Consider the following 26,433-nt stretch of genomic DNA (forward strand, 5'->3'; position numbering starts at 1 on the left):
TAGCTAAGATCGGGGGCATCCACGAATGCTCTGGAAAAAAGAAATCAGTATATAAACGCGTGACTGGTGATATTTGCATAACTTTTGTGTGTCGTATGTTCTCATAGTACTATATTCAGTGAGTTGACATACTGTGGAAGTTGCTGTTCATCAAAAAGCCTCTTTGGAATATAGGCCTTAAGATCTACCAAAGAAACCGAAGACATTAGTGAATTTCTTGTTTGTGGTATCGTCCACGGTTCATACTCGCGATTCACTGAATTGATGGCTGAAAATATTCCTGGAATAGATCAGAATACACAAGTAAGTAATATGTAGCTCCATGACTAAAAGTAGCGGATTGTTTGGGTAGATCTTGAGATATGTTTTCTCTGAAGTACTTGGTTGACTGCTAAAGTTTCTGAATCAGATCAAAATACACTAAGGTCTCTTTTTACGCGATTTTTTTTCGCACGGTTTTTATGTACACGGCTTTTTTTACACGGATTCCGGAATTAACGCGATTTTTATTTACACGGTTTTTGCAATTAACACGGTTTCTGATGAGAGTTTTAAAAGCACTGTCATTTGTTTTTTGAGGAAAATTTTAAAAAATGGAACAGGTTGTCTGTAAGAAAACGATATGAGAGCTAATTTAAGGTTTGAAAGTTAACTAAAATCATTCATTTAACAATTCACGGGAGTATTGACTGTCGTTTCATAAAATGATTAATCAGTCTTCAGATCTTGAAACCGTAAATTACTTCCGCTCAGTTGTGGTTTTGATGTATGTCAACATCGTTATTGATATCATCGAGAATTTCATAGCATTGAAGAACTAGTCGGATTTACTAATCTCTTCAACTCTTCATCATATCGAGCATTACAGTATTTTATACCCATTTGAATGATATAGCTCTAGTAGTATTATGATTTACGCCGATGAAATGAAATGCTTCTGCATGACACATGGTACTTTTTCTAATTTGATCCATATTCATCTCTATGAATTCTTCCCCTTTAATTCTTTCGCTGCGGGCATAGATCTTCATCCAATACCCAGGGCCGCCAATAGAGGAGGGGTAAAATGAGGAATCTCTCCGGGCCCGGATTTTCTCAGGGGGCCCGAAAATTCAAAATTGTTTTTTTTTTCATTCTTCATTACAAAACAAAATATCAAAAATCGAGGCAGTTTTAGCTTACGAATTATTTTGTAAAAATAATGTATTTAAAAATCTCTTGATACGATGACATGCTTATACTCAAAATGTTTCCTAATTTTCATGTTTAGGGGCCCGTAATATTGCAGCCCCCTCGGGCCCGATTTTTTTCTCGGCGGCCCTGCCAATACCCATGTTTTCCCACTCAGTTTAGTTGAAAATGACTGTTAAAGTGAAATGTAGTGGAATGCGAAAATCGCGTTTTCGATCAATTATTCAAAAACTAGATCGATTTTCGAAAAACCAAAAACACTTAAGTTTTCGAAATCAAATTTATCATAACTAAGTATTCTTAGAATTTTGAAATTTTGCTTTGCCGAGACGTAATTGGTTTACATAAACTTTTCCGCATTATTTTTTATTGCTAGCGCGCTGCTGTTTCGTATTGAGGTGGTGTGAGAAATGCACGGTGGACTCGGTGGCATTATATCGTGAGCAAAAATTACATATAAAATTATGACGCAAATTTATGCAGCATTGGGTTTTGTGTTGAAATGAAAACGAGTTGAATACAATAAAATGAGTATAATAAGAAATTGTTTATTTTCTAAGTAACTGTCATTTATAATGCTAATAATGTCCAATTCTGTTGAGTTCAATGCATTGATGTTGCTGAAGCAATAAAGTCTGGCTGTGTGATATCGTATAACAGGTATTATTTTAGATTATAGCAATTTTTATAGTAAAAATAGTAAACTATAACTTCATCATTGACAAGCTACTGAACGAAATACAAACCAAGTATTATCGCGAATTCAAACAATGTGATAAACATTGAAAAACAACAGGTATATACATGGTTAGCAAGTTGGTCAATACATACCTATACATATAACCTCATCACTAACATTCATAATTACTCATGATTTATAGCGCTAGTGTAATAGTAATCACTAACAATAACGATTGAATTAGCATACATTCAAAATGTGAAGGATTCAAAAATCCATTACGTCCAGTCTTTTTTACAAGCCAATATAATGAGAGCTAAGCCCGCTGCGCTCAATCATTGGAAAAAGTTCTTGTTTCTATGTGTCTGTTTTTCTTGGTATGCTTTGTGCGACGGTTCGTTCAACTGAAGCGGATAAAATTTTGCGCGCATTTTATGACGCTACATTTCACCTTAAGGCCATCGTCCAAGTCCATGCGCGCGGGTGGTTTTAGGAAATTTTTGATGGAAATTTTGAAAAATTTGCCAAAACCAAAAAAGACCTTTTAAAATCTTTCATCTATCTGCAGGGCAAAAATGGCTTAAATTTTCGGAGGTTTTTCCGTGTCTTATCAAAAATAACTCTGAGAAATGAGTATTTTTGTGATCTTTCACAATTATCTGGAAAAACAATGCGATGATATAGTTTTTTTTTTAAATAAACCTTATGATGGCTACAAGGATCATATTCGGACACATTTTTGGAAAACCTTTTCACGCTTTTCATAGAAAATCAACGAATTTCAAAAATTTCAACGAAGTCGGTTATATGAAATTCGATGATTTTGCATGAAAAGCGTGAAAAGGTTTTCCAAAAATGTGTCCGAATATGATCCTAGTAGCCAGCATAAGGTTTATTTGAAAAAAAAAAAATTCATACGATCAAATTATTTTTTCAAATAATTGTAAAAGATTACAAAAAACTCATTTTTAAAGCAATTTTTGCCCTACAGATAGATAAAAGCTTTTCAAAGGTCTGTATGTATTTGGTTTTGGCAAATTTTTCAAAATTTTCATCGAAAATTTTCTAAAACCACCCGCGCGCATGGTACTTGGACGATGGCCTTAAGATCGTTAGTGTTTACTACATATCGCACCTTCGGAATTGAAATGAATTATCGTTCTTTTGAAAACTGAATGCATTATACAGAAGACATGAGTTATTTAGATTAATTTGCTTATCGTACAACGCGTTTCCTAAGTGTTCTAATTTTAATTAGTCATCCACTGTGTTTTTTCAAGTATGACGAGACCCTTCTCGTAGTCCCATGTTGGTTTTAGATTTCCGTTTTTATTGTGACAATAACAGTTACATTTTCACAGTTATGTTCACCTTGCATACATTGGGGGTTGAAAAATAAGCTTTTTTCACCTTCAAATTATCAAAAGTTTTATTCACAACAAAACAAAAAAATAATCAAATCTTTGGTTTTTAGAAATCTTACGTCGAATTTCCCACGCTGTTTTTTTTTGCACGGTTTCCGCAATTAACACGGTTTTTTACACGGATTTTTTTAACACGGTATGTAACCCCCCATGTAAAAAGAGACCTTAGTGTAAACCAGTAGACAGTATGCAGCTCCACGACTATGAACAGCATTGAAAAATTATTCATAAGCTGCTGATTGGTCGTGGAGATCTTAAGACCTGTTTTCACAGAACAGCAAACAAAAATAGATATTAGCCGTTGTAGTTCTTGCTGTGGCACAGTGTAATCTCTAAGGAAAATATTCCAAGTATTTCTTGGATCTTAGAATATATTTGACGGATTTCCGTAGTCTCAGAATAAACTCAGATGGTCCTAGATACGTTTGCGTATGAACGTAGTTAGATTTGAAACAACTTTGTGCGTAAATTTAAGGGGCCAGTGTAGCTCAAATAAAAACATTGTCTACAGTAAGTATTAGTGTGCATTACTGAGCGATTGGAGATCGAAAAATTAGTTTTTCTAGACAATGCGCCGGTTTACAAGAGCATCCCGTAGGTTTCATTCTGTAGTAATTGACCGGTATTTCTGGAACCTGAATCTTCTTAGCAACTAATATGAGCTACAAATTGAAACAGTTTTGTGGCCCTGACGACCCCGCGGCGAGATGTCAGAGGAAAAAACGAAGAAAGACAACCCTTTGGAGAAAAGAGATTACTTCAAGCTCTATGCGAACCTTTCGATACGGGATGTGGCAAAGGAGGTCAGTTCTTCCGTTTGGTTTGTCCTCCAAACAATGAAACGGGCAGGATTCATGTCTTGAAGGTAGAAAAGTCGCTTAACCGAACCGTTGAACAGAATACGGAGCAAGTCCCGCCAGGATGTTTTGAACAAGTTCTGGAAAGAGGAGCTCTACAAATTTGCCAAAAAAGTGCTTGATGTGACAGGCGATTTGTGAGTGTAGCAAATTCAATAAAACCGTGCATAACGACCGGCACTATTAACGGTAAAATAAAAAAAAGAAAAATGTCTCCAGAAGCACCTGTAACTCATCATCAGGTCCCTAGAAACTGACACTGATTTTGCTAGATCTGGCATAGTTCCATCCACTAAACCGACGATAGAAAGGTACGAAACTAACGATGATGTTTTTGTGCCCAAGGAAATAACTCCGCCAAACAAGCGAGAACTTTCCTTAAGGGCTGAGGCCAGTAGTTCATGTATAAGTTTTGAATCGACCACGTGTGCATTCTGCGCATTTTATTTCTCTCCATGCTCTCTCGCTTATGTACAAAATGACTCTCGATGGGCTCCCGGGCCAAGAAAGTTTCTATATATTCGGGTACAAGTTTGACTACATCAATCGGTCGAATGGGATTGACATATATATGCATAAAATGTGTCTCCTTAAAATAGCGGTAGCTTGCTTGTTTGGCAGCCTTGCTGAGCCGATTTTATTTCTTTCTCATTTTTCGTTACGTCACCAGGAAACTTAAGCAAAAAAATGACGCGTGCATAGAAATCGACTTACCTTGAAAAAAAAAAACATTCTCTTCATTTTTATCGCAACAACACCTATGTTTTATGAACCAATCGCATCTAAATTAGATTATGTAGACATTGCCAGGATAGATTTTTAATGCACGTCTTTGAAGGCGAGATATTCAATGAACAAATTGAAGGTTGCCATTTTCAGCTATGCAATTCTTCCTTCAGAAAAAAGACTTTCCCGACTGCTAAAGTCAATGAATCATTCTGAAATTTTCACAGAATAATCTAAACTAATTTTCTAAGAGATTGTCAGTTGGGTTTTTTTATATTTGTCACCGTTTCTGAGAAAATCAGATTTGAAGAGTGAAAATAGTCCTCTAAACGGGTCTACCACATTTGGCATAAAGTCGTTTGGCATAATACCGTTTGGCATAACGCTGTTTGGCATAATAGTTATTTGGCATAATGGTCATTTGGCATAATGGTCATTTGGCATAACAGTCATTTGGCATAACAGATGAACATGCTGCTTAAAGGAAATTGTTTTTATTTACTGAAATTTTGTAAGGTCTAATGCGGCTACGCCTCATCGTTTTTAATGACCTGCTGTCTGACCTCGCTGCCGCTCGTTCGGACCTAACTAAGGGATAGCTCCTAGCTTTGGGTAATCCGAGCAAACGCCCGCAACTGCACAGAGGTGCTTTCGACGGCGGGTCGCCGGCGCACTCGCGGCCTTCGGCCTTCTCGACCTGAATCATCTATGACGAACAGAAGATTGTGCTAGCACTAAGTGAGTTGCTTATATAAAATATTATCGAAATATTCGGACCGAATAAAAAAATTCACACATTTCGTTCGAGTTTTCCTTGGAAAACATCACTCTATCGAAAAATAAACGAAAATTTACATTAGATTAAAATATTACGAATCCAATTATTATTACGACAAATGGCATTATGCCAAATGACCTTATGCCAAACGGGCCGCCCCCCTCTAAAACACACTTCAGAAACTTCGAAAACGAAAAGGATTTGAAGAAAGAGTGAATAAACGTGTATGAAAATGTAGGCGCAAGTATTGCAAAGGATTTGATGGATTGCGTTCAGTCCAGGGTGCAGGAATTCAAAAACATAGTTACGATGCGTACATTATTATCTAACATTTTGAAAAATATCCAGCCTAAATTTTTTTTCCATGACCATTTTTGTCTGTTTACATCTTTTTCGAGTACAGTCTGTGCTGTTGGCATTGGAAGTGCTTTTTGGGCAAACTGCACGTGGTAATGAATTATGCATGTTAGTCATCCTACTATATCGATTGATGAGATTTTTTTTTCAATGCTCACACAGATATTCAGCAAGAAAAAAAACAAATGCATAAACTTCGGCCTTCGTTTTTTTATAGTCAAACCCTCAACTGAATCTATTGGACTTACTAACAATTTATTACACTGAAGTATTTTTTTATGCGAGTTTACGTACCGCATAAAAAAAAACCGCATAAAAAAAACCGCATAACTCTGAAACTTCGCATAAAAAAAACCGCGTAACTCTGAAAATTCGCATAAAAAAAACCGCATAACTCTGAAAATTCGCATAAAAATAAACCGCATAACTCTGAAACTTCGCATAAAAAAAAACCGCATAACTCTGAAAAATCGCATAAAAAAAAACCGCATAACTCTGAAACTTCGCATAAAAAACCGCATAACTCTGAAAATACGCATAAATTCGGAAATTCGTATAAAAATAAATCACATATGCAACTCGAATAAAAACCACATGATTTCAGAAATCGCGAAAAAGAAGTTGCACAGCCTGCAAAGACGTAAAAAGTGCGTATAGGTTCGAAAATTCATAGAAGAACCATCTAGCAGTGAGATGGTAGCCAGAAGGTTCATTAATTTGATAAAATCTACAAATTGTAAGAACGTTTTCAGACATTTTCTTGGCGCGTCGATACTCATATGAGCAATTCCAGACATGTGTAGTAGGTCATCAGACTTCACATGCTTCGATTTAAATGAAACTTTACACACGTCTTTACTATGACAAATTATTTATTTTTCATCGATGGAGAGATCAATTCTACTCAAGAGTGTCCTTCGGCGAAAGACCCTTTCGCGATTAAAATCGGGGTTAAATAAATCAATATAAAAATATATACATATACATACACTCAAGACTTACTGGGTCAATAAATTTTTGTATTCACTTTTTAATACCATAGGAATTTGAATATGTACCCTAAAAAATATACACAGAAAAAACGTTGAATGCTTACTCGAAAATTCAAAAATGAACCGGAAAAATAAAAAGTAAAAAACAACCAACGTCTCCTTAATTTTTTTCTAAAAATATTTCATTTTAGGCTCAAACCTAAAATTCATATTTGATGTGATTTCTTCAGTGCAAATTGAAAAATTAAGAAATTACAGCTGAAATAACATTTTAACGTTAGGTTTTAGATAAAAAAAGTTATTTAAACAATAGAATATATTTTTCCGGACCAACAGCAATAAATTTACTCAAAGTTTATTCTTAGAAACAAGAACTCATCCGTGTTGGGCTAAAAAGTGCAAATGTCTACTACCTGTTGTTAATAATGAACCGACAAAGGATTGATAGTTCTCCTCACCTATAGAGACTAATCAATATTTTTCATTGCAATTGACTCGTTAAGTAGTTTAAATGAGATTTACAACAAAGGAGCGAAATCGTGTGTATGGGCGAAAAGAACAACAGTGTAACAATGCATTTTCGTTTATTTGATCAAAAAAATTGTGTCAAGTTTGGTTTATTTGGTCAAAAATAGAAAGAAAAAAAAACAATACATATCAAAGAAACTTCGATAAAAAAATAATCACTGTCATAAATGACGAATTTCGCTTCATAGGAACCTGGTTAATTGTAGCGGGGCTATCCATATTTAATTTTGTTTGCTCTTCTTTTAACAAAATTGTATGCAGTTCTTTGTACCGCAAAATACAATGATTGAGATCATTTTTGAATAAAATTGCACGTTGAATATTGGAATCAAATTTTAAAAAATGTTCCCCCAATTGGTCCGCCAGATCCAAGCCTTCCTTTATTGTCGTCGCACTTAGTGTTGGGCAGTCATCAATCACTGGGTCAATCGGATCGTTGACACTTTCAATCAATTCGTCGTTCCTATAACAGAGTCTGTTAATAATTCGTCGATATCATTTCGTGACAAATCTTCGAATCCCTCGCCACCCAATGCGTGAGCCAATAGCAAAATCTCTCCTACTGCAGTATCTGGTTGTGGTTTTGAAGAAATTACACATTCGGGCCAAAGTGGACGCCAACATGCATTGAGGGTTGTTTTTCTCATTTCAGTTAAAGCTGTACCAATAAAATTCAAGCACTCTTTAATGGTAAACTTTTTCCAAGCTTCAGGAATAGAAGCAGATTCCTTTTTATCAATTTGCTCTAAAATAAATCTAAATGATTGTTTTATATAATATTTTTTGAATGTGGCAATAATTCCCTGGTCCTGGGGTTGAATTAATGAAGTCGTATTTGGAGGTAAAAATACTACTTTAACATTTTTGTGTTCCAATTCGCAATGACCTGGAGCGTTGTCGATTAAAAGCAATGCTTTTAAAACCATTCCTTTTCCTTGCAAATAGTCTTGACCTCCGGTACGAAATACTCATGAAACCAACGTTGAAACATTTCTTTGGTCATCCACGCTTTTCTATTAGACATCCAATGCACCGGGAGCTCATCTGGTTTAAGATTCTTGATTGCACGTGGTCTCATAGCCATATGGATTAAAAGAGGCTTTAACAAGCAATCCCCAGATGCATTACTACATAACATCAGAGTAATACGGTCTTTCGCTGTTTTAAATCCAGCGATTTGATCAGACTTGGCTATGTAAGTTCTGCTGGGCATTCTTTTCCAAAAAACCCAGTCTCGTCAGCGTTAAAAACCTGATCGGCACTATAGGACCCATCATTAATGATCTGAATAAAAGTTTCTTTGAAATGATGTGCTGCTGTAGTATCTGCAGATGAACTTTCTCCTTTTATTTTTACATTGCGGATTGAGTTCTTGTGTAGAAACTTATAGAACCACCCCTTACTTGCAGTGAAACTTCGGATTGGATATGGTGCAGATGACTCATCCTTCAACAGTAGCCCATATGACTGCAAGGCTTTGTTTTTAATAAGTTCCCCATCAAGGGGTACACCCTTCTGTGCGTGATCTTCGATCCACAAGAGCAAGGCTTTTTCCATTTTTTCCATGGAAGAATCTCGTGTATATGATGTTATCTTTGCAGTACCAGCACATCCATCTTTAACAGCTTTCGTTATTTTATCTTCATTTTTTTTTATTGCTCTTATAGTTGACTCATTTAAGCGAAAAGTTCTACTGACAGAAGATATACTTTGGCCACCTGCAAGACACTGCAAAATTGATATTTTCGTTTCTAATTTTATTGACTTTCTTTGTCTCGAAGTTTTCGGCGCTTCAAATTATTCATATCCGATTCCAGAAAATAGATTATTTAAATTGTCTACGTACACTGAAAAATCAAACATACACTCAAAGTAATCAAAATTGTATGAGCTGAAAAATATCAACAATTAGGAAACAGTCAACATGAAGTTGTCACTAAAGAATCGGAAAACTCGAAACCTCGTAGAAAGTATGCCCGATGGAGTCAGTCCATACTTGATTCATATTTAAAAAATAGGTTATGAATTTGATGAAATTCGTATATTGTTTAGAGGGCCTTTCAGTTTATTATTAATATTAAACTAAACTTATATGGTCGAATATCATTTGAAACAGTTCATCGATATCAGTGAATGTGTGTGTGTGTGTGTGTGTGTGTGTGTGTGTGTGTGTGTGTGTGTGTGTGTGTGTGTGTGTGTGTGTGTGTGTGTGTGTGTGTGTGTGTGTGTGTGTGTGTGTGTGTGTATGTGTGTGTGTGTGTGTGTGTGTGTGTGTGTGTGTGTGTGTGTGTGTGAGAGAGAGAGAGAGAGAGAGAGAGAGAGAGAGAGAGAGAGAGAGAGAGAGAGAGAGAGAGAGAGAGAGAGAGAGAGAGAGAGAGAGAGAGAGGAGAGAGAGAGAGAGAGAGAGGAGAGAGAGAGAGAGAGGAGAGAGAGAGAGAGAGAGGAGAGGAGAGAGAGAGAGAAGAGAGAGAGAGGAGAGAGAGAGAGAGAAGAGAGAGAGAGAGAGAGAGAGAGAGAGAGAGAGAGAGAGAGAGAGAGAGAGAGAGAGAGAGAGAGAGAGAGAGGAGGGAGAGAGGGGAGAGAGAGGAGGAGAGAGAGAAGAGAGAGAGAGAGAGAGAGAGGAGAGAGAGGAGAGGAGAGAGAGAGAGTGAGCGTGTGTGTATTTTTGTAAATATATGTTACAAAAATACTCGTTAAATTTTCCTCAGAGATTGCTTAACCGATTTTCATAAACTTGAAAGGTCTTATGATTCCCTAACCTGTTATTGAATTTTATCTGATTCGACTTCTTCCGGAATTGCGAGTTGATGAGTGTAGTCGGTTGAAATTTGCATATTTGTATCACTTCGCAAATTCTAAGAAACCTAATATTAAATCGTTTAGATTTGAGTCCTAACAAAGTATATACGATTAAAGTCGCATTGGTGTCTGATATTCAGTTCCGGAATTAGTGGTCAAATCCTTTTAAATGTAACTCACTTCAATTTCTCAAATTGCTGAACCGATTTTCACAATTTTAAATTTAGCTGTGCTTAGTTCGACGCTTGCTTGAGTCATTATAAATTGTGACATTTCAGTTGAATCTAAGTTTATGAAATTGATTCTAACCATTTCTGAGAATTCGAGTTTCGACCGCTATTTCTGGTACTTTCAGAACCGGATATCGAACACCAATGCGACCAATATGACATTAATCGGTTATGTTTAATTAGAATTCTGAATGATTTAATGTTAGATTTCTTAGATGTTACTTATATTTGGACGGTATTCAAAAGGGCTTTTTATAACCGACTACATTCAACAACCAGTAATTTCGGACACGGAAGTCTAATTCGAATAAAATTCTGTAGCAGTCCATGCGATCGTATGACCTTTCATTTGAGCATAAGTTTGGGAAAACGGATTAAGTCATCTCTGAGAAATCGATATGAGTTTCAAGTTTGGAGTTTATTGCAAATGGGTATTTCAACCGATTACACTCAACATCTCGTAATTCTGAATCCGGAAGTCAATTCAGAATTCGGATAAAATTCAAAAACAGGCTAGCGGATCATAAGAGCTTTCAAAATCGGTTAAGCCATCTTTAAGAATATTGAGCATATTTTTGATACATATATTCACACATGCACTCGTATACACACACCCACATACAATCATACACTCACAAACAATCATACAGACATTCTCTGATGTCGTTGAACCGATTCAAATGGTGTATGATCCTCGGTCATATATACAAATACGTTGTTGTCATTGAAAACTAATGTAGACTTCTTAAACTCGTTTATCATCGATTCAATTGATAGTCAAATTTAAACTTTTAATGTAATATGTACTGTTTATAACATACCTATATCCGTTAGCATCGCAATCCAGCTAGTCGACGTAAGCAAACGAATTGAAAACAAATCACTCGGATATATCTTAAAAACAGCTTCAAATATATAACCAATTTCAATTTATTCACCTTAAAAATAAAGTCGACACCTGTTATCCAGTTGCTTTTCAAATGGCACTAATGACTTGAGGAGAACTGTCAATCAGGGATGCCAGGTCATTTTTTCAAAAATCTGTGATCAAACCCAAAACCTGTCTGTGAAAATCTGTAACCGTTTTCCGTACCCCAATAGAAGTTCAAAATCAATTTGGTGAGCAAAAAAAAAAGGTCTCACTACCCATTTTCCGTACCATTATAGCAGATCAAATTCAATTTAGTGAGCAAAAAAAAGGTCTCACTACCAACACGCTCTGTACCTTTTTCCTCAACCGCGTTGTACTTTTTGGTGCTGAACTATGCTCGATTTCCAAAATCTGTGATTCATTCGAAAATCTGTGAAAATCTGTGATCATTTTCAGAAATCTGTGAAAATCTGTGCAGAAAATTCAAAATCTGTGAAACACAGATTAATCTGTGAACCTGACATTCCTGCTGTCAATTGTCTTCTACACGCTTTGGCAAAGTTACTCGAAAATGAGGGGATCCTTATCATATTAGGAAGAAGTGTAGCAATTCTAAAAAAGAAAGTACAGCCGGAATTCGCTAGTTTTTGTTCTTGTAAATAGTCTCGAATCAGGTATGTGAATTTTAATGACGTTGAATCGTTTACAAGACGTTTACATTAGAGTTTGACGTATAGTGCTTTTTAACTAGAATAAGCGCCAACTAACGAATTTCCAACTAACAGACACTCCAGCCAACGAGGTTCCTACTAACGAATTCCGATTGTAGAAAGTTTTGGATATCATTTGATGCAAAGAATTGAGTGATACACGTGGAAACGGCCTACTAATTTGAAAAATCAACCGAGATACATCAACTGTACAACTGCATATCAGTTACAGTGTTATCAGAAAAAGACACAAAGCTCCGGGAATAGCCGCATAACCAAGATAACATAAATATTTATACATTATGGAAATTCGCATATGACAAAACAGAATTATTCAGAAAATCACTTAAAAAGTCATAGACTGATAATTTGCTTAAAAAATCACATGACTTCAAAAATTCACTTGAAAAACCAACAAAACTTCCATAACTTTGAAAAAAAATCGCATAACTCTGAAAATTCGCATAAAAAAAACCGCATAACTCTGAAACTTCGCATAAAAAAACCGCATAACTCTGAAAATTCGCATAAAAAAAAACCGCATAACTCTGAAACTTCGCATAAAAAAAGTCGCATAAAAAAAAACCGCATAAAAAAAGACCGCATAAAAAAAGACCTTAGTGTACTTTGCCTTGAGCCGCCTTGAATATTCATTTCAGAGTCGCAAACGAAAGTTTCTTCCAATCATTATGTAGTATGTACATATTCATCAGTGAGCAAATGTTGGTACAACTTAAACAAAACACCAAACGATTTTGTTTTACAACCTTGGGAGCATGAAGCGGTAAAAATACAAGAAAAATACGTTTAAAACCATCAAATCGATTTTTGAGTGCCCGTCCCAATGGTTTCTACAGCCTAACATGCAATGCTCAGTCATGAATCGGGCTGGTTTCACACGTACAGAAATACTGTTAAGATATAGGCAGTAGAAAAGCTCTATATTAACCCCTCCCGAACCCGGACCAGCCCATGCCGAGGAGAAAATCGTTTGGTCTTGATTATTTCTCGTTGGTCACATCCGCAGAACTATTACTTTTCCCACGTAGTGAGAAGAAAAAGGAAGCCTGCACAGCTTTTGTTCCATTATAATTAAGTATGATAGCCATAAACATTCAACGTAATGTGAATAGATATTCTCATGTTTCGAAACATTCAAGGATAGCGGAATACCTAGTAGGAGGATTCAACCAATTTCCAATTCCATTGTCATTGTTGATTGTGGTGGTCATGAACGAGAAAAAAATGAAAATCATGCAGAGCGCACACAAAAAAAAACAACACAACTATGAACCACAATTCGTGGTAGTTGCTAAGCCCTAAACAAGGCCACACTGTAATGCCGCTGCTGATTGTGGACGACATGGGAAACCACCAGAATGAAACAGTCAAAATGAATGATTCTACTGGGAGTAGATTTCCCATTTTCATTTCCTTCGCTTATATGCAGAAGGCCGCCCGGTGAATCGGGTATGGCGTGACTGGGACTACAAGCTAAATGAAGGAATTTTTTTCGCATTTAACCTCGAAAGTTTTCCATCACATTCGTGGTGCAATCAGTGGCGAATGAACGAACACCGATCGACACCGGGGAAGTTTCCCGGCGATTGCTGCAGTTGGCAAGTGCTGAACGTAACGACCGGTATCCAGCAGGGGAACCTGCGAGTTAGAATTTGAATTAGAAACTTTGACTAGTTGAATTGAAAAATGAAACCGGTTCATGAATTTAAACGGGCTTTTTTGAGAGAACTTCAAATATTTGCTTTGCACCTATCTGTTCATTCAGTTGGACTACCGCGAATGAAACAAAATGAAACGCTACAAAGATTCTAGAAGCATAAATCATTAGAAAATGGCATTGAAGGCATCACATTGCTGAAGTTATAAGTTGCACAAAATCCCATACACAAAACCCATTGAAAGTAATAACACATAGTATTAAGGTATGCGCACAGCAAAATCTAGCCATGGTTTATTAGCCGTAAATGTTTGTTTGTCATTCTAAAGATTTTATCACCGCCGCTAAGGTAATGTCATTATATTTGTGAACGCTTGGGCCTAAGTGTGTAAATAAATTTTACAGAAAATAGGTCGCAGTATGACAAAACAAAGACCCCTCTGAGTCGTTCGTTCGGCAGTGAGTAGCGTTTTGAAATGCTTCCGAAATTTTTTACAAGTGATTTGCAGACATCAATCATCGACGAAAATTCACTGCAGAAAAGTTCAGTACTGATTTTTTGCAAAAGCTCGATGATATATAAGATGATATATGAGAAAAAAGTTCGCAAATTGAATATATCTGATATGATTCTCGAGCAGAACATTTTTGGGAAATGAATTTCCATACCCGTTATATCGCAACCTAATGCAGAATACATGATAGATAAATTCACCGATGAACAAAAACTGATTTCAGTGCGCGTGGGTGGTTGATAAGTGGATCAATGGTGGTGATGTATTCGAGATGTATTCAGCAATACCGTGGTAGTGGAGTAAGTGCTTTGATTAATAATAGTTATAATCAGGCGCGTACCCAGAAAAAAATTTCGGGGGGTGTTTCAGAACATGTTGATCAATTTCCATACAAATACAAAAAAAAAGAGTTTACATAATATCATACTTTTTTGAGTTTCGGAGGGGGTTTGAACCCCTGAAACACCCCCCTGTATACGCGACTGGTTATAATAATAATAAATATAGGGCATTCCACGCAAAATCAGCCACCCAAATTTTTTTTTCATCTAACTATTTTTTTTTTCGGTAAAGAACTCGAAAATATTCGACACGTATTTTTTTATTTCAATATGGTACGTAGAATTTTCAAGATATGATTTTTTGAAATTTCGCGTTTTCAAAGGAGAGCCTTTTTTCAACAGTCTATACTGTAAAATCTAATAGAGATACAAAAATTCTTCCAAGACATCAAATGTGCGCTTTTTTCTTTGCTTTCAAATAAGCGATTCCATAAAACAACCTTTGAAGTTAATATAATGAAAAAAGTTAATAATTAATAAACAAATAAAAAAATATCAAACTTGGGCCTAATTTTTTTCTTTTTTTGTTGAAAAAAGAAGCCTTAGGGGTTTAACTCAATCTTCTCAATTAAGTTTCAGAGTGGAAAGATCAATACTTTGGGAGCAGTGAATTTTTCAATCTCGACCCGCACGCGTGGAGCGTACCGCAGCGCAATTTGCTCGGATACGGGCTTAAAAGGCTATCCGCATTATGCAGATCCGACTGATCCGAGCTCTCCGGCGTTTACATTTTTTCTGCTTCGGCTATGGCTGAGCTGCACATGCATTCTTTCATTGCTCGAAAATAAACTTCATATTTATTAAATGTGAAAAAAAATTTGAAGGGTGACGAAAGTTTACTAATATGCGATTTTGCGGAAAATTACGCCTTCGTTATGCAAAACGCCATAACTGACTTTCATTAAAACAACGACCAAGCGCCTATATTCCCCATTGTTTTCTATTATAAAATGAACAGCAAAATCGATCATAAAACATTAGTAATTATTTCTGATTGCAAGAAACATGACGTAATAGCTGTGTATGTTTTTCTCGAAGCTCTTAATCAATATTTTTCACAATACTACGCAAGTGCATTTATTTTTCAGCAATTCAAAAATGTAAAACATTTTGCGAATATTTTTCATCACGAGCATGATTTTCATCGTTTTGCACAGTGAAAATTTCAAGCGACAGTTCATGGAAAATGGTCATGCGACGATGCTGGAGGAACTATCAAAAGAATGGCACGTTGCGCAAGTTTACAAATGATCAATGATTGTCAAATTTCGACCGCGAATGAATTGTACGAGTCCAAGGGCTAGGAAAGCATCTTCTCTACCCAATATTTTAGTCATATACAAATGTTCGGAAGATTATGTAAAAGAAGAGAAATTTTTTTAAAATCGTTTCAAAAAATGTAGAACCATTTCTGGAACACAATCGTTTCACTATGTGTAGCCGCACGGATACAAGGAAATAAAAATGAAAGTTTACTCTTCCCAGGACACGTTTGACGTATTGAGTTTTCGTAAACCAGAGAAACCAAATTATAGAAAAATTGTAACTGTGCAAAAGCTTTATGTCACCATTATTTTATTACTCACGTAAATCCTTTGTCCCAATTTTTCTCGCTTTCTGCCTGAAACGTTGCTAATAATCAACTTTCAAAGTTAGGATTCGTTCAGTGACGCGACATGTGCGACAAGTTAAGCCCGTATTCGAGTGAGTTGTGCTACGGTACACTTCGTGCGTGCGGGTCGTGATTGAAAAATTCACTGCTCCAAGAGTATCAATCTTTTCACTCTGAAACTTTGTCAAGATTGAGTTCAACCTCAAAGGCAGAAGTTCGAACTTTTTTTTTTGTTTATTAATTACTAACTTTTTTCATTATATTAACTTTAAATGTTGTTTTATGGAATCGCTTATTTAAAGGCAAAAGAAAAAACGCACATTTCATGTCTTGGACGAATTTTTGTATCTCTATTAGATTTTACAGTATAGACTGTTGAAAAAAGACTCTTTTTTGAAAACGCGAAATTTCAAAAAATCATATGTCGAAAATTCCACGTACCATATTCAAATAAAAAAATACGTGTCGAATATTTTCGAGTTCTTTACCGAAAAAAAAATAGTTAGATGAAAAAAAAATTTTGGGTGGCTGATTTTGCGTGAAATGCCCCATATATTTGAAAACCTTTTGTAATCCACCTAGTGGTGGATACTTTCATAAATAGCACTGTAAGATTCCGTCAAGAAACCTTATTTCAAACTTGATTAAAAGTAAAAAAAAATCTTCGAGTATAACAGGTACTAACGCAACCTTTTCAATTTGTAAACAGTTACTCGGATGAAACTCAAAAATTTGAGTCTAAGTTTGTGAAAATCAATCAAATCATCTCTGAGAAAATTAAGCGAATTTCGTTTCAGAGCTTTTGTCCACTGACCACGGTTTATTCGTTGCTGATAAATCGAAGTGAGTTTTAAGAGCTTTTTTTAACTATCACTGGTTCTTTCGGAAGCGGCAACCGAAGACTAGTAGTCCCAAACTAGGTTCATATACAGCGTACTCCATCTTTTATGTCGGTATGTAAACGCTGAATAGCTTTCACATTTACCAACCGAGCGATTGCTTCAGATATGTTTTGTAAACGTCAATTCAGTATAATTTTTTGCCATGGATCGCTTCACACCGAAATAACGCGCTGAAATAATGACACTTTACATCGAAAACAGTCGTTCCCTTGTGTTAACTGTGTGGGTTATCGAAAAAGCAACGCCAACCAGCCTCGAAGTATTGACGAGCTCGAGGTAAACATTCGTGCTGAAATCGCTGTAACAACTGAGATGCTCGAAAAGATAATGGCGAACGCAGAAAAAAGTAGTCATTTTGTTATTGCTAATAAAGGTGGTCACTTAATTGATATTCTATTCAGAAACTAGTCCAAAAATAGAAACCAGGAACAAAAATAATGAACCAAACTAAATAAAAATACATCACTTATAGAAATCGGTTGTGTTTTCTCAAATTTATTCAATTTTTACATACCGACTAGATGAATTTAGCAGTAAATTTCAAATAAATTTGCACCTTGTTTCGCCATCACTTGTGAAAAAATTCTCATGAAAAGAAAAAAAAAATTGACTTATCGCGTTGTAAAACAGGAACCGGTAGTCGGATCTGGATCAACTTCTTGGAGACTTTTTAAAGAATTTCAAGACCTTTCATTTGCATCTTAGATTGTAAAACACAGTTGAGAAATTTCCGAGAAAATTGGGTGCGCATTTTCTCATAGATTTGCACATATTACCTTGTAATGCCGGAACCGGAAGTCGAATAAAGATAAAATTCAATAGCGAGCTATGTGACCATAAGACCTCTCGTTTAAATATGAGCTTGTAAAAATCGGTTCAACCATCTCTGAGGAAATCGAGTGTCATTATTTGTTACATTCAGACATACATACACATACATTCACAAACAGACATTTTGTGATTTCGACAAACTGAGTCGAGTTATATATAAAACTCGGCCCTCTGGGCATTCGTTCAAAAGTCGGTTTCCACACTAATTACATAACCTGTCTATATAAGAAAGAAAAAATATTCCTGAAATTGACGTTTTTACAATAAGTACCCTACCTCCGGAACCAGGGGTTTGATCCGAATGAAACTGGGATATCCTTATAGTACATTAAGACCTTTCAGATGAATTTAAGATTGTGAAGATCAATTCAGCCATCTCCGCGGAAAGTAAGTGACATTATTTTCATATTCACACCCACACACAAACAGACATTTGCTCAGTTAGTCGACCTGAGTTGAATGGTATATGACATTCGGCCCTCCGGGCATCGGTTCAAAAGTCAGTTTTCACTGTGATTGTATAGTAGGGTGGGACAAGGTTGTATGGGAAAAAGATGAAAATGTTTATTTTCTCGCTCCACCAAACTTTTCGTTTTCCTTTTGGGTCCCTAAAGCACCACACAAAATTTTAGCCCGATCGGATAAACTATATTTTCGCGCCCACGGTTTAAAGTTTATATGGGATTTAGTATGGAGAAATTCACTTTTAACAAAAAAATCGGCTGGAGATCAACCTATGAACTATAAAAATCAGCGCATAAGATATTTTCGTAGGAAATTTAACGAAGAAGAAAACTTTAGAAGACCGCAAAACAATCTAACATTTGTAGAAAAAATTATTAAAGAAAAACCGACACAAGGTCTGAACAATGGCTCATTCCTTAATATATCTAGCACCACTGTTGCTAGTGAAAGTAACATGATGTGACTTCTCTTTAATGTGCTATAACGTTTTCTCCGTTTTGTTTGATGTCTTCACGATAGTTACTCAGCAGAGTATAAAGATTATTTTCAAGTGACAAACCATGCTCCAAACCTTCCAGTAAAGACACAAAAAGTCATGTAAAGTCTTCTATATCTATATTTTCTAAACTATATAAGATAGAGAGTTTATATATTCCGCAAAGTTTTTGGATTTGATTTTATCTAAAATATTGTAGAAGATTCCAAAAATCTATTTCTTCAAATTAAAAAGTTAGACTTTTTTGTGTCTTTACAGTAAGTTTTGGAACATGACTTGTCACTTAAAAATAATCCTCATACTCAGCTGAGAAACTTTTGTGAAGACATCAAACAACAAAAATCAACCGTTATAGCATAATAAAAGAAAGCACAATAATATAACCACCACTAGCAGCAGTGGTGCTAGATATATTAAGGAGTGAGCCATTGTTCGGACCTTGAGTCGGTTTTCCTTTAATAACTTTTTCTACAAATGTCGTATTGTTTTGCTGTCTTCTAAAGTTTTCTTCCTCGATAAATTTTCTACGAAAATAACACATGGACTGATTTTTAGAGTTCATAGGTTGATCTCCAGCCGATTTTTTTGTTAAAAGTGAATTTCTCCATACTAAATCCCATACAAACTTTAAACCGTGGGCGCGAAAATATAGTTTATCCGATCGGGCTAAAATTTTGCATGATGCTTATGGGACCCAAAAAGAACACGAAAAGTTTGGTGGAGCTGATATCAATATTTTGTCCCACTCTATTGTATAGCCTTTCTATATGAGAAAGTCAAAAAGCGTTCACAAATCACGATTTATTAATTTTAGTTGGTTTGAGTATTTACGAACATGTTCGTGAACTATTTCGTCACAATTCGGAATTTTTATACTATTTTTAGTAACTTGAATACTTATACACTTTTTTATTGTAATACTTCTTGAAACTTAAGTTCTTTTTCGAATCACACGAAGCTTTGGAAATAGATAAACATCTATTTCTGAATTAGAATGTAGAAAAAATTTTAAATAATAAATTTCACTAGACTTTCTATTAAAAGTTTAAGTTTCAGGAAGCATTACAATAAAAAAGTGTATAAATATTCAAGTAACTAAACATAGTACAAAAAATTCGAATTTTGACGAAATATTTATCGAACATGTTTGTAGATACTAGTACTACAAAACGAAAACACTTTTTCAAAAATCGGCTACCTTGTGAAAAATGGGGGGCTTACTTCAGAAATTTTTAATCAGAAGCCAAATGAATGAGAAACTCACAGAAAAGATTATTTTTTGGAAAAAGATACGCTCAGAGACAGGACACGAACCTGCGTTCTTATGCAATCACAAAGCATTTTTTTGATTCAAGGAGATATGTTGCAGCTATTTTTTTTTTAAATAATGTCACGTAAATGGCCACCTTTGACTTTGAGTACGAAATGTGCCCTTTTTTCGGTGTTTCCATCGTTTTGGCCAATGTATCGGTCAATATGGCAGCTATTTCACGTCGTATGTTTTCGTTGAGTTGAGCTATGGTTCTTGACTTATCAGCGTATACCTCGGATTTCAAATAACCCCACAAAAAAGTCGGTGTTGTAAAATCGGGTGATCTAGAGGGTCAGTTAATATCACCGTTTTTCGATTCGATTCATCCGGGGAACAATGGTCGTAACAAATCGATTGTTAGTTGAGCTGTATGGCATGTTGCACCGTCCTGTTGAAACAAGTAGCCATTTAAACCATTTTCATGAACAACGATAACGATCGCCATTAACAGTTTTCGTTGCTTCGCACAAAAACCACACCAAACTATAACTTTTTGGTCGTATACAGGCTGTTCGTCAATTACTTGAGTATTTTCAGTGGCATAGACAATTTTGCTTATTAACGCATCCACTTAACGTGAAATGTCTGCCATGATGATTTTTCGCCAATTGAGAATTTCTTTTGAATGTAAAGATGAACAACAACCTCAGCACTTTCTTTTAGTGTGTAATGTTCCATGATAAAATTATCTTGGAATGACGCTTCCAACGCGGTATGTCATTAGTCGATGTGACAATTCTATCAAAAATTATTGGGTTGCCCGATGTTTCCACTTCAAATGGCCCAACCTGTATGAATCAAATTCATGCTAGATAGTGTTTCCTTGATACTAATGCAAATTGTGCAGTGTAATCAACCAGCTGGAAATAAAACAGCATTTCGTTGCTAAAATCACTATTTGTAATGTGGAACCAAATGTTGTTGTTCTAAGAAACTTACTTGTTTCTGGTGAAAAAAACTATCATAACTTTTTATTGGCAGCTTATAATAAAAAATAGCTTAAATGAACAAAATTGTGCGTGATAGTAAGTTTGATAACTCTTCGGAAGACAGTTACCTCGTAATACTGCTCACAAAAAAATTAGGATTAAATAAAAATGATACATCAGTTAGAGCTAGAAAACTGGCTTCTTCCGCAAAGTTACATAAAATTTAATTTTCTGCAACTTTTTTCTCTAAAAAGCAAAGTTTTTTAAATTCAATTAAGATAGTTACATTCCAGATTTCAATCAAAATTATTTTTTTTTTGTTTCAATTATAGAGGCTTTAACATCTTAGGTCATTCGCCTCTTCAGACCAGAAAATCTTTCTGACCCTATGTGCGGGGTTGGGAATCGAACCCAGGCGGGCTGCGTGAAAGGCATCGACTATCCCATCACGCTATACCCGTCCCAATCAAAATTTGATATCTCCCTAATAAACTACTACTACTACTGCAAAAACTAATAAAGGGTGTCTTTTTGGCAACACTGTTTTTGACAGATCACAAATGATAGTTTGGTCTATAGTTTAATCCGGAATCGATTTACAACGTCTAACATTTGATGAATGAGCGCTGGCAAAATTGGAGGAAGATCCACTTTTATATTGAACAATTGTGTTCAGCGACGAAGCTCATTTCTGGTAGAATGAATACGTCAACACGAAAAATTGCCGCATCTGGAGTGAAGACGACCCAGAAGCATAGCAATATCTATCAATTCATCCCAAAAAAGTCACTGTTTGGTGTGGATTATGGGTCGATGGTATTATTCGTGAAATACCAACCGATTTGTGGAAGAGAGCGTACTAAAATTGGACCTTGCTCGGGCGCAATATAAAGCGGGGCCGCGGCCAACATTTGCATGAAATCATCTCAAAACATTAAATTATATTTTTCATTCAATCAATTCCAATAAAGATTTCATAGATTTTCTCAAATAAGTTGTGTTTTTTTGGCTTTCTCATATAGAAAAGCTATACAATCACTGCCAAAGCCGACTTTTTGAACCTAGGCTCGTTGGGCCGAATGTCATATAACATTTGATTCAGCTCGACGAACTGAGCAAAGGTCTGTGCGCTCGCGCGTGTGTGTGTGTATGTGTGTGTTTGTGTGTGACAAATATTGTCACTCCCTTTTTTCGGAGATGGCTCAACTGATTTTCACAAACTTAGATTCAAATGGAAGGTCTCATGGACCCATACAAAGTTCCTGAATTTCGTTTGAATCCGACTTCCGGTTCCGGAATTACAGGGTATTACGCACCAAAAATGTGAAAATAATGTCACTCATTTTTCTCGGAGATGGCTGAACCGATTTCCACAAATTTCTAATTTTCATTCGGCTTAAACCTCTGCTTCCGGAGGTAGGGTACTTAGTGTAAAGATATCAGTTTCATGATTTTTTTTTCGTAAGCTACCTCTTTATAATTGCTAGTTAAATTCTCCAGTTTGCCGACCATGAGAGTCTGTAATCAAATAAACCAACTGAAAGATCTGCTGAATTCCGACTACCGACTACCAGCACATTTTTTTCAAAATTCAAATCTTCATAGAGAATCGTAAATAAATTGGTAGGTCATACACCCAAACTTCCGTTTACGAACACTTTTTTTACGTTACCTCTTTTTACGAACCAAATCCCAAATAACGTAATTATTTTTACGAACCAACTTCGTAAAAAGAGATTTTTGCATCCAATGAAAACAATTTCCGGCTCCATAAAAATTACTACAATATGGGTATTTTCGGTACGGGATTGATGAGTAGATAACGGAAAACGATGTATAAAGTGGTTCGGAAATCCAAGATGGCGACTTTCGGTTTGACGATATTCCTTAAAAACCCTTACAATATGGGTGTTTTCGGAACGGGATTGATGAGTAGATGACGGAAAACGATGGTTGAAGTGGTTCGGAAATCCAAGATGGCATCATCCGGTTCTTTGATATTGCCTAAAAAGATTTACAATATGGGTATTTTCGGGACGGATTTGATGAGTATTTACCGGGAAATTATGTTTGAAAGTGTTATAAAAATCAAAATGGTGAGTTCGGTATTCTTTGACGATCATTACGATATGATTATATATCGTTTAAAAAAAGGTCTACTTCTGACAAAGGTGTTTCCTGCTAATCATTATTGTTTGAATATTGTACTATTTTCGAAATGACCATAACAAGTAGACGTCTGAACAGTTGTAATAGTTTTATATTGTTATAGTTATATTGTATGTTTTCAATATTTTATTGAACAAATGGAAGTCTCAATCTAATATTTGGAAGCAACCACAAACGTTAAAATTTGGTTTCAAATCAATGACCGTGTTCTCCAGTTTTTTTATTTTCAGTGTTACACTTATAATTTCAGTTGTTTTAGTGTACGTGATAAAGTCGAAAAAAGTACTGTTACTCTCATCACGACACATTTGTTTTTATTTAAACTTGTCAAAATCTCATGTCAGCTGGCCCGTCGTTATATGATTTAACATTTTGTAAGCCATTGAGAAAAACAGATATTATTTGGGTCAAGTGGTAAGAGTCAGTTAGACAACCACATGACACTGAATTTCTAACATTTATGAGCGATTCCAGAAATAAATAGCAGATAAACTAGCAGGACCGACTTTCTCCGAATCGGATGAAACAATGTACACCTCTTCAGTATGGCAATCTCTTTTTCCTGGTAAAGGAACCTTTTCAACTCAATAATGATTTAATGATCGAAATATAAAACCGTAACTAACCACTGCAAACATCGTTTTCCGTCATCTACTCATCAATCCTTTTCCGAAAATACCCACATTGTAATGGTTTTTGAGGAATATCGACAAACCGGAAGTCGCCATCTTGGATATACAAACCACTTCAAACATCGTTTTCCGTCAACTACTCACCGATTCCGGTTCGAAAATACCCACATTGTAAGAATTTTTAGGAATATTGATAAACCGGAAGTCGCCATCTTGCATTTACAAACCACCTCAAACATCGTTTTCCGTCAACTACTCATCAGTCCCGTTCCGAAAATACCCACATTGTAAAGTTTTTTAAGGAATATCGACAAACCGGAAGTCGCCATCTTGCATTTACAAACCACTTCAAACATCGTTTTCCGTCAACTACTCATCAGTCCCGTTCCGAAAATACCCACATTGTAAAGTTTTTTAAGGAATATCGACAAACCGGAAGTCGCCATCTAGCATTTACAAACCACCTCAAACATCGTTTTCCGTCAACTACTCACCAATTCCGGTTCGAAAATACCCACATTGTAAGAATTCTTAGGAATATTGATAAACCGGAAGTCGCCATCATGGATTTCCAAACCACCTCAAACATCGTTTTCCGTCAACTACTCACCAATTCCGGTTCGAAAATACCCACATTGTAAGAATTTTTAGGAATATTGATAAACCGGAAGTCGCCATCTTGCATTTACAAACCACCTCAAACATCGTTTTCCGTCAACTACTCATCAGTCCCGTTCCGAAAATACCCACATTGTAAAGTTTTTTAAGGAATATCGACAAACCGGAAGTCGCCATCTTGCATTTACAAACCACTTCAAACATCGTTTTCCGTCAACTACTCATCAGTCCCGTTCCGAAAATACCCACATTGTAAAGTTTTTTAAGGAATATCGACAAACCGGAAGTCGCCATCTAGCATTTACAAACCACCTCAAACATCGTTTTCCGTCAACTACTCATCAGTCCCGTTCCGAAAATACCCACATTGTAAAGTTTTTTAAGGAATATCGACAAACCGGAAGTCGCCATCTTGCATTTACAAACCACTTCAAACATCGTTTTCCGTCAACTACTCATCAGTCCCGTTCCGAAAATACCCACATTGTAAAGTTTTTTAAGGAATATCGACAAACCGGAAGTCGCCATCTAGCATTTACAAACCACCTCAAACATCGTTTTCCGTCAACTACTCACCAATTCCGGTTCGAAAATACCCACATTGTAAGAATTTTTAGGAATATTGATAAACCGGAAGTCGCCATCTTGCATTTACAAACCACCTCAAACATCGTTTTCCGTCAACTACTCATCAGTCCCGTTCCGAAAATACCCACATTGTAAAGTTTTTTAAGGAATATCGACAAACCGGAAGTCGCCATCTTGCATTTACAAACCACTTCAAACATCGTTTTCCGTCAACTACTCATCAGTCCCGTTCCGAAAATACCCACATTGTAAAGTTTTTTAAGGAATATCGACAAACCGGAAGTCGCCATCTAGCATTTACAAACCACCTCAAACATCGTTTTCCGTCAACTACTCACCAATTCCGGTTCGAAAATACCCACATTGTAAGAATTCTTAGGAATATTGATAAACCGGAAGTCGCCATCATGGATTTCCAAACCACCTCAAACATCGTTTTCCGTCAACTACTCACCAATTCCGGTTCGAAAATACCCACATTGTAAGAATTTTTAGGAATATTGATAAACCGGAAGTCGCCATCTTGCATTTACAAACCACCTCAAACATCGTTTTCCGTCAACTACTCATCAGTCCCGTTCCGAAAATACCCACATTGTAAAGTTTTTTAAGGAATATCGACAAACCGGAAGTCGCCATCTTGCATTTACAAACCACTTCAAACATCGTTTTCCGTCAACTACTCATCAGTCCCGTTCCGAAAATACCCACATTGTAAAGTTTTTTAAGGAATATCGACAAACCGGAAGTCGCCTTCTAGCATTTACAAACCACCTCAAACATCGTTTTCCGTCAACTACTCATCAGTCCCGTTCCGAAAATACCAACATTGTAAGGATGTTTAAGATGTTTAATCCCAAATAACGTAAACTTTTTTTACGAACCCCCGTTTAGTTCGTAAATGGAGGTTTCGGTGGATTAGAATATGATTGAATGAATCGATTGTCACTATGCCGATATCCAGCTTTTGGTTGCGGAAGTACCAACAATAGTAATTAAATGTAATAAAATGTAACTCACTTCACTCTTTCACACATGATTGAATAGATTTTCACTAGCTGAAATGCGAATGTAGTGTATCAATGTAGCAGTATTATGCAACAGAAACCATCAAAACTATTTTCTAAACTTTTTTAAATTGTAGTATTTCGGGAAACTTCTGCTGTAGTATACAGGAGAAATCTTTACACCACTAGGTGGATT

The 26,433-nt window shown here is 35.9% G+C and overlaps 1 protein-coding gene across 4 annotated transcripts in view; it reads right to left on the minus strand.

Annotated features, from left to right (window-relative positions):
- Positions 1-26,433, minus strand: part of LOC131435937 (uncharacterized) — a 316,170-nt gene that overhangs the window by 200,553 nt on the left and 89,184 nt on the right. The gene's annotated exons all lie outside the window — the stretch shown is intronic.

This window comes from Malaya genurostris, chromosome 3 (genome assembly GCF_030247185.1).
Source record: "Malaya genurostris strain Urasoe2022 chromosome 3, Malgen_1.1, whole genome shotgun sequence".
Lineage (NCBI taxonomy): Eukaryota > Metazoa > Arthropoda > Insecta > Diptera > Culicidae > Malaya > Malaya genurostris.